Source organism: Rutidosis leptorrhynchoides, chromosome 4 (genome assembly GCF_046630445.1).
Source record: "Rutidosis leptorrhynchoides isolate AG116_Rl617_1_P2 chromosome 4, CSIRO_AGI_Rlap_v1, whole genome shotgun sequence".
Classification (NCBI taxonomy): Eukaryota; Viridiplantae; Streptophyta; class Magnoliopsida; order Asterales; family Asteraceae; genus Rutidosis; species Rutidosis leptorrhynchoides.
Window position 1 is genome coordinate 138,633,019 of NC_092336.1, and position 10,835 is coordinate 138,643,853.

The 10,835-nt window shown below is 35.6% G+C and overlaps 1 pseudogene; it reads right to left on the reverse strand.

The window, feature by feature from the left end:
* Positions 1–4,580: 4,580 nt before the first annotated feature.
* On the reverse strand, positions 4,581–8,813 carry LOC139841052 (glycosyltransferase-like At2g41451; annotated as a pseudogene).
* Positions 8,814–10,835: the final 2,022 nt, after the last annotated feature.

The following is a 10,835-nucleotide window of genomic DNA, read 5'->3' on the forward strand; positions in this document are numbered from 1 at the left end:
TTATGGAGTCCCTTCGGTGCTTCATCCGGGAGCTTGTTTGTTGACTGTCGTCAAACAAATTCCCCCGATCTTTGCCTTGTATTGGGATAAAAGGCCCCAGTTTGCTTTTGAGGTATGTGATATTCAATTTTTTTTTAGAACCGTAATAAATTGGTGTTTCATTGAAAACTAACTTTAACTTTTTGTCAAAAGTAATTACAAAAGGATAGTATGCGGAGAATGAACGTATTAGGATAGGTTAAATAGAAATACGATCGGTTTTCTTCGGTTTTGTTGAATCCCCTACTTGCAAAAATTGAAACTAGTCATGTTAAGGTTTGTTGCATCTCTTGATTACTTAATTATAGCTGTCTGTTCAAACCGAATAACTTGTTTGTATATTTGTATATACATATATTATGAATGATGGAATCTTTTTTGCCGTTTTCACTGCATGTAGACTCATTCATATGTGTACTTATAATGGAACCCGGATAACTTGTTTGTATGCATATATCACGAATTATGCTTCCCCTTGTGTGTTCGTGTATGCATATATCAGCGGGGATTACTCGGAAAATCGGTCAAAGTCAAACTTGGTCAATATCCGATTACTTCCCGAGTACTCCCCGAGTGGTCTATTACTCCCTAAAAGTCCCAACCGAGTACCCCCTCAGTAGCGGTTTTCGCAACCTTGAACTTAATAGCACAAAGATGAAAAGATCTATGTTTCTTTATCTCATAGATTACAATATTAACCATTTTTTATTATATCTACGGACTCCTATATACACCTTACAGCTAGATACGTTTTCCCTTTACTTGGGGTTTTTTTTTTATTGTGTAGGTGATGGATGCTGCTGCAAAGCTTGGTATTTCTGTTACAATTAGCAAAATAGGAATCGATTCGACAATAGGAGCTGCAACTGCAAGTGTATCTTCAAACGAAAGAAATATCGATTGGCAGCCTGCATATACTCTTGATGAAGAAAGCCTCCTTCTTCAGTTGCGCACTACTCTTGTCCAAACTGTTGATGCTTCCATTTGTAAGTATTTTTTTTTAAATTTGTTTTTTTTTTTAAATATCGGTCAATACTATATATTTTCCTTAGTCCTTGTTATATTTATGTAAGTATGTCATTATCACATAATTGCTTGTCTTTTTATGTTTTTTTAGCAAGGGCTACTCTAGGTGCCTTCCAACAGTTGCCAGCACAGAATATTTCGGTCCCAGTCATACAAGATTGTATAGATATAATCACTGAACACCTGAAGCTTCTTGCTTTAGTGAAAGGGGAATGGGCAAAAGGCTTGCTTCCACAGAGCAGTATACGAGCAGAGTATACGGTACAGAGAATCCGAGGTTTGTTAGGTTTCTTTATATTTGATACTTTTCTATTTGAACAGCGATCTAAAAATTTTAAACAGCTTGGTTGGGTAATGGGTCAGAATAGCTCCGGTTCTTAATATGTAGTATTTGGTACAAGTTGAAATCGATTTGTTCTGAATTTACCAAAAAAACCCTTCCGAAGTTACCAAAGTAACCATGTGTTGTTTGATATTATATGGTAATGTGAGATAATATATGGTCAAATTTATGCAGAGCTTGCGGCGGGGACATGCGTAAAGAAGTACGAGTATGTCACGATCAAAGAGAGTTTGAATAAAAAATGGACCGAAGTTCCTACAGACTCACATTTGTTGCTGTATTTATTTTGTGCATTCTTGGAACACCCAAAGTGGACCCTACATGTGGATCCTACATGTCATGCGGGTGTACAATCTACCAAGAACCCTTTATTTTTAGGTGTCCTTCCACCAAAAGAACGTTTTCCGGAGAAGTACTTGGCCGTGATTTCTGGAGTCCCTTCGGTGCTTCATCCCGGAGCATGTTTGTTGGCTGTTGGCAAACAAATTCCCCCGATCTTTGCCTTGTATTGGGATAAAAAGCCCCAGTTTGCTTTTGAGGTATGTGATATTCAATTTTTTTAGAACCATAATAAATTGGTGTTTCATTGATAACTAACTTTAACTTTTTGTCAAAGGTAATTACAAAAGGACATAGTATGCGGAGAATGAACCTATTAGGATAGGTTTAATAGAACTACGACCGTAGTGCTTGTCCTTCTTACTTGCGTTTTCACTTCAAATAAAATCTACTACGTCCGTCTCAATTTAATTGTCTTTGGGATGTACCAAATTTTGTTCACTTCCATAAATACTATATAGAAATAAAGACCCAAAGTTCTTTTATACCCTTTATTCACGTAGGAAAAAAATAGGTAAAAAGGTAAGGGGTAAAACTGCAAAATAAACAAAAAGTAGTACAGTGATGATTCCCAAACTCGTGTTGTTTATTGTACGGGGACAATTAGATTGGGACGGAAGGAGTATTTTTCATCATAATAATATTTGTCATGGTTCTTGAATAATATTCAGAAATTTCTGTACTAAATTGAGCATCCGTTTATTTTTTGAATAGAGGTTGCTTGGCAGACATCTTTTAGTTGAATTTGTCGAATAAATACTTTCAACGATTTCACCTGTACATGTTTTGCTCGTTTTATAATTCATTTGGTCTTGTGTTAATTGCAGGGGAGAACAGCACTTTGGGACTCTGTATTGCTTTTATGCCACAAGATTAAGTCCGATTATGGTGGCATTGTTAGAGGAATGCATCTAGGTTCATCGGCCTTTGGTATTCTTCCAATCCTTGATGAAGATAACAGTGAGTGATGTTTTCGTATATTCTTGAAATTCACTTCAATTGAGATCATCAACTTTGATTTTCTTGAGATGCTAGCCCGTACATGTTATTGTTATTAACGATTCTAGTGACTAATTATGTTAGAGGTAGTAGTAATGCAATCAGGCATCGTTGATATGTTAGTCTAGAGAAGGGTAATCAACAATTGTAATAACTATTATGAAAAATAGCACATTGAAATTTTGTGGGCTGCTATGCATATTCATTATTCGACAAGTTAATATGACTTCCATCTATTATCTTCATATACATATACAATTATACAATTAGATTAAATTAAAAACCATACTCAAATGACTCCAAATTATGGTTGTTTTCTTAAATACAGATTGAAGCAACAAAAAAATAGCCCATATTACATTCTAAGCCAAAACAAATTCGATTCTAGAAGTGTGTGAAACTGCTAACCTCGAAACCAAGTAGTATTTGCCCCATTACAACACTAGATGAGTGGGAAAAGTTAGTAGAAGAGAAGATTTGGTATGAAGGAAATACACATGACCCTATGGCAAATACTAACTCATGAACAATAATCTTTTAAAATGACAATGACAAATTGTATGAATCAAACTAACTTTTTGTTAATTTCAAATGTAGGTTTTTACATCATTATCAATTTATCATTATATCTTGTTTTTTTTTTTTTTTTTTTTTTTTTTACGTTGGTCCGGCGATGTTGATTATTTATTGTGCCTACATTCATCAACCTAGGAGGGAAAAAAAAAGAATGAGGGTGTGTTGGATGATACTTCGGAGGATGCTCATGGAACTTGACATACTTGATTCTTCTTCCGTGGAGGCTAAGATGATCGAAAATGGTCACCATATAGCCTGTTAAAGATGTACAATACCTTCTAGGTTGAATTGAGAATATCATATTCGATTACCCGTTTACCCATATATCCTTTTGTAAAAGAAGGGGATAACATATAACACGGTATGTTTCAATCATGTTGGTTAGGACTTACGAGTAACTTATAACACAAAAAAGGGTTTCACTAACAGAACAAGATCAAACAAAAAGTCGACTTTTGATCAGCGTTGACCGACTGTGACCTGACTTTTAATCGTTGTCCGACTTATAAAACGTTTTTCTTCGAGTCGGGACGGGCTAGTCATCAAGCCGCCGTATCGGTCGCCGCAACCGCCATTTACAAAGAAATGAGAAATTTGTGATTTTTTCCTATGTGGTTTGGTGTTTTAACCTAATTTTTCCTTTTAGATTCCTTTTTTGCAATAATAACCCTGTCATCATCATTTTCTACAACTTATCCTTCCATCCAAATTCTGTTAAATCATATCAAATGACCGATATACCCTTCATCTTCCTCCTTGGCTCCTTCCCCTTTCATCTATCAAAAAGCCCTACATAAGTTAAGATTCTGAAAGTTTAACGTCTAAAATCAGAATTGGGGTAGGGTAAGCTGTTGTTTTCTTTTGATTAGTTTGATTTTAATTTAATTTGGCTGTGTTTTGTACTTTTGTAAGAGTGAAGAGAAAAATCGTAGGAATAGGCTTCGGGTTCAAAGAAAAAAAAGGGTATTCTGTTAATTTCTTAGTATTTACACTATTTAGACACGAAGGGATAAAAATTACAGAAGAGCACAGGGTTAAAAGTTAAAACTACATATACTACATATAAAAGAAAAATGAGCTAGGCAAACTTTTTGGTCTATAAAGAAAGTAGCACTCAAATAACACCTAAATGCAAAACAATTCGGACAGAGTACCATCTTTCACCAACTGATTCACAAGATACTGGTATTTTTATCTTAGAAAACTTGTATTTATAACTTGTACACAACAGTCAACTGGACAACTTCAGGTGCTAATTTCAGTCACAACTTGTATGCAAATCATATCTCTGACCGTTTATATTATCCATTACCGGAGCAGGGAGTGGTGGCATTGCCACTAAATCAATATTATCCGCTCGTAAATCATTCCTAACATATATAACGGATTCTTCTGTACCAAATCTCCTGGATGAATTACTAACTTGTATTTCATTTGATGACATGAATGCGTCCTTAGATAGACTTGCCTGGACGAACTGAATCAGAGAACTGTAAACACCAGACTCCTTTAATTCTTGCATTATCACCTGTTTGAGTAGGTAACAGTACGATGAAAATGCAAATTTAAAAAAAGAATTGTATGCATCCGTCTTCATTAAAACTCATCTGTCTTAATTGTACTCTCGTCCCGTTTTAAAAGTTGAATGCATACAATAGGATACGGGTGAAAGTTCTATAGATTGCTTATTTCTAATTGCTTATTTCTAATATAGTTATTAAAAAATCTATGAAAAAGATGAGGAGAATGCTTGATGGGTCTGGCTGACCGCTTTGATCCATATATAAAGAGGACCCATGTTGACCCATTAACATACCCGCCCCAATACCACCTGTAATGTGGAGGATGGGAATTGTAATTACCATAGGAGCATATATGCGGGTTAAGATTCCTTCTTTTAGAAGCTTCTTATTTAGATCTTTGTCCATCCACACAACATGTTCGCGGTACCTGAAGATTATATGATTATTAGTCAACCACTAGTATTGTACGAGTATTATGATACTCGTGGGACTAAGGGATACACTAGTGTATGTACTACTTTATGGCTTGTGAATCTCATCTTGACAAGTTCGATTAATAAAAGTAGTTTCAATAATGATTCTTACCAGTTTAGCATTTCATCCTCTGTAGCACTTGATGCAACTATAAAAGCCTGCAGAAAACGAAACCTGTTATATATGTATGATAAATGGTCATGAGGTGAAATTATTTTTTATATTGTCATAACTTGTAAACATTCTTATTTCCATGATCATCTAAATCCAAAAAAAAAAAAGAAGAAAAAAAAAAGAGGCATCAGTACTCACAGTGACAGCTCTATCAAAATCCAAAAAGAAGCATTTTGTAACACCTTCTATTGTAGGCTTGCAGCCACATTGATCACGCCTTGATGTCAAATCCGAAAACTTGGCATAGGTGTAATGAAGAATCGCAGCCTCCTCAAATGTTATTTCGCTATACAATGAACATCTGGTGGTGAGATTACTAATATACCCCACAAGAAGGAATTGTTCAATGATAAGGAAATGATCATACTTTGGTTGCTTCATATAGTTATACCACCTATGTGCACCATTAGGACGTAAATGTGGTTGGATACGAGCAGCCGACTTCCCATTTGAATATGTCAAAAAGTAGCCCGGATTACCACGAACCGATTTTTTGTAATTCCGAGAGTACGTTTCCTTCGTAAGATGGTCATAATTTTTTTTAAACATTGAGACCTGCAAAAAATAATATATGATTAAGTGAATTTGTAGGTGTCCATATTGTTTTGATTTGTGTAAAATAGTACCTCGGTGAAAGGTTCATTTATGTCGTCTCGTTCAACACAGCCCTCCTTAAACAATGAAATGAACATAAAACTAAAATAATCATGTAAAAAACATAAGTAACAAAAAGGGCATATGAAAACTTATATAGTTTGGAAACACAACCATATCAACATTTTCAGGAACGTCTGATAAAAGCTGTGTAAGAGAGTATCCAGGAGTACCAACGGGATGAATTAACTCGTCTATATCCAGATGAACAATCCACTCCATACCAGCTTCCTTGAGGTTTACTAAAAGTATTTATTCATAATAATTATCAAACATGTTACTGTCATTCATAACCAAGTTCAGTCAGAACCTATGAATAGTTATGATTTTGAATCATTTTGCATTTAATCATTATGTTTTATGAAACCGATCTTAGAGAGAAGAGAAGAGAAAAGTAGATCATACCCTGGCCATAAGAATAGCCATTTCCGTATTAAGATACTGCTTGACAAATAATTCATAGTTGCACGGTTTGTAGAAGTATCTTGCCATATAAGTCTCATTTCACATCCGGCTGAAGATTTAAATCAAAATTCATAAGAATTTCGAGTAAAAAAAATTAAACCTAAAATTAAATGGGAGTGAGACAACCTCTTTGCTTGTTCATCCTCGAGTTCTTTCGTCCTATGTACAAGTTTCACCTCCTGCAATAAAAAGAACATAAAGCATTTACAACGAGTGACAGAATCGAAAGACAGTCTTTAAAGTAACGGGATGAAAAGGATAATGTAACTAATACTCACAGGAATGGATTCTATAACTTTGGATACGCCTGCGGTTGCGGCTTTTCCTTCCACAAACAGAATGAAATTTGTAGCACCAATAACTTTATGATAGTAAAATCCACCGTAGTATTTGCTCTAACCCAGCTGAAGTGATTGAAGTAATGCATATCTAAAAATCGACAAATTTTAGAAAGTAATCAAGTACAAACTATATTTTCATAATTACTTGCTAACTACAAGTTTATGTTATGACCCATCAATACTAAAATATGTATTAACTATTAGACCGATGCAATTGATGCTTTCTGCACTTCGCCTTTTGGGAGGACACTGATGGCATTCGGGTGTCCTCCTTCGCCCTACCACATAACGCCCCGATCTTCGTGCTTTTTAAGCACAACCAAGAAGAACAATATGTATATATTGTTTGTAACTTTGGTTTAAATACTTATCCATTTGGTATACCTAATTAATAGAGTGGGTTAAGTTTATTTAAGTAAGTATATATGTCATTGATGGTAGTGGTTCATTCCAGGTTTTATCCCAGTTGACGTGGCGCCCAGTCTGTGTGAACGTCAACTCAGTCTGTGTGAGTAAATATGTCACTGGGAGTGGTCTAAGCAATGTTAAATATATAATGCACAAACCAACTATAAGTAAATTTCAGAGTCAGAAGGTAACAGTCACGAAACAGAACAACTGGCTAAGCCGATTAGAAAATACTTACCCTCCCCGGATAATTAAATAGTGAAAACCCTATCCATTTACCATTTTACTTTTTGATTTATATAAGATATAAGATAATGATAAAAGAATACTCAAGGGTTTTAGTCCCATCTTTAAAAATTACTACAATTCTGATTAATTTTATTGAAAGGAAATGGACTTGCTTTCACATGCTTATGTAGCTCTTTATCCATCAGCAAAGCCACATAAAAAATAAGCAATCCTCATATTAAATGATTAATCATAATGCATCAACTTTCCGCAAATGTGTCAAATGAAGGTTAGTAATATATTTAATGCGGAATTAAGGACCGATGACTTAAACAGAAAAGATAGAATCTTTAAACCTTCGCGGTTTAACTTGGAACAAACCTTCACGGTTTAATAAAAAAAAACCTTCACGGCTTTTATTTATTTCACGTACAAATAAAAACTCCAAAAACTAAACTCATAACCAAAGCATACATCCTATTTTATATGATAGCTAAAGGGATGCTATAGCTAAAGAGATAAGATCAACATAATTTAAATAAATACCAACTAACTTGATAAACACAAAATAAACTAAATGGATAAACATGTAAATTCTAATCTTCATCCAACACCTTCTCTGACCTTTTCGTTGGCTCCCTTTGTACATATGAAATTTTCAAACTTGGGCCCACAAACATGATCCATATGCTTTTGTACATAATATGTAAGCCCAAACTTAACGAGCCTTTCAACGATTCCTGCATCATTCTCCCCTTCTTCGAAAAGACTCGTCCTCGAGTCTAAGTCGTTGCCATCGCCACTATAATTGACATATGATGATAAATTAACAATCTTAAAAGTGTCGAATATATTATAACGAACCGGGAGTTCAATCTTAGACGTGTAGTCATTACTGTTTTCTACCACACGAAAAAGACCATCAATTGTCTCATCTTCACTCGCATGACCGATTGACATGTTCAACCCGTCCTCTTGTGACTCGTCTTCCTCTTCCTTAACGTCAGTATCATAAATCGGGACGGTATCTTCAACCACACAAAGTTCAGAAACATACTCCATGTTAAAAACTGAATTAACCGAATCAACAAAGTCATCCGGTTGAGGCTTTCTTGAAATTTCAAGATTTTCAAGCTTCATCTCTATATTACGCAAGAGATGTTGCATGTCTTCCAACTCTTGAATCTTGCGATTCAATCTCTCGAACTCGGTTTGTTTAGTCATGTCTGAAATCTGGTACCACATAATGCGGAATTAAGGACCGATGACTTAAACAGAAAAGTCGTTTCTTTTACCACGAGTCGAGAGAATTCTCCACCCACGGGAAAGGAAATTCATCCCCCTCTCTACTCCAGGGTAGAGAGATTGCTTCCGTGAGGACCTCCGGCTAAAAAAAGATTTTTTTTTTTTAAATTTAAAACTAAAAAATAGAAATTAAAAAATAAATTAAAAAATAAAAAGATAAATAAAAAAATAAAATAAAATAAATAGATAAATATATAGATATATATATAAAAAAAAGGGGGGGGGGGACGCCATGAAAATGGTAGAATCAGATTTTCATGGGGTTTAAAGCATGCCTAAGAATCAATTTAGGCTCTGAGCGGCAGTCAAGACGCCACTAAAACGACGCTTGTCGTTGCCTCAATAAATAGAGCCAAAAGACCTTGTGGACAGCAACTCGAGGGCATGCCGGGTGAAAGTTGTTGCGCAAGCAAAGAGCCAACCACCCTTAGCAAACCAAAAACCACTCATGCACCTTTACGGTAGACACCCCCGAAACCATCCAACTAAAAGGAACCAACCAAGCTCTAGAGCAAGGGAAGTCGTCCTCAGCCATAATGGTCCCAAGATGCACCGAGCGATGCGAATCACCTGATCATACATACATGCATACATACGTACATACATACACACATACCTAAACCTACATACACACCAGACATACCTACGTATATACATGAGACATACCTACGTACAAGCATGAAACATACCTACGTACATACATACATGCATAAAGCCACACATACAACCATACATACATAGCATAAACACCAAGTCCTACATAAACCTATTAGCAAAACATACATACATGAGTGAATATACCACACTTGCAGACAAGTAAAAAACAAGCATACATACATACCTACCTACAAATATACATACATAAAAAACAAACTCACATACAAAAACGTGTGTAACTGCATCACACCTTCATTACAAAACCTACATACATGCATGCATGCATGCATGCAAGCATGCATGCATACATACATACAAACATACAAGAACCTACGTGCATACGTACAAACAACCAAGCAAGCATGCATACATCCAAAACCAAAGATACCAAAAACATACTCATTTAATAATATTAGTAACAGTACATAAAACTAATAAAAACGATAGTAATAGTAATAAAAATAATAGTAATAATAATAGTTCATATAAATATTAAGAGTAATAAATATTTGTAATACAAATACTAGTACACTAATAATTAATAATAGTGATACAAAAAATAATAATAATAACAATAATAATACTAATAATTGTAATAGTAAGAATAATAACAGTAATAGCAGTAATAGCAGTAATAACAGTAATAACAATAACAATAACAATAACAATAACAAAAGTAGCCCTACTCAACTATTCTTATTCTAGCCCTCCACGCATCCCTATCAAAAGTCATGTCCTCGGTCAACGAAAGCTCCCTCATGTCGAGTCTTAGTCTATCCATCCACCTACGAGTAGGTCTACCCCTTCTCCTTACACCATCGACCGTAAGTGCCTCAACTCTCCTAACCGGGGCAATACATGGTCGTCTCATCACATGCCCAAACCAACGAAGTCGTTCTTCTCTTAGCTTGTCGATGATGCTACTGACTCCAAGTTTTTCCCTAAACACACCATTTGGGATCATATCTAGCATGGTTTTACCACACGTCCACCTAAGCATCCTCATTTCTGACACCTCCATCCTTCTCTCTTGGGCCTTCGTCATTGGCCAACATTCTGATCCGTACAACATGACAGGTCTGATTGCCACCTTGAGGAATTTCCCTTTCAATTTGAGTGGTATCTTCTTGTCGCACAAGACCCCTTTCGCTGCTCTCCACTTCAACCAACCTACCTTAATACGATGAGTCACGTCCTCGTCTATCCTCCCTGATTTGTGGAGGACCGAGCCTAGATATCTAAACGACTCTTGTGGGTGCAAGATCTGGTCCCCAATGCTGATGT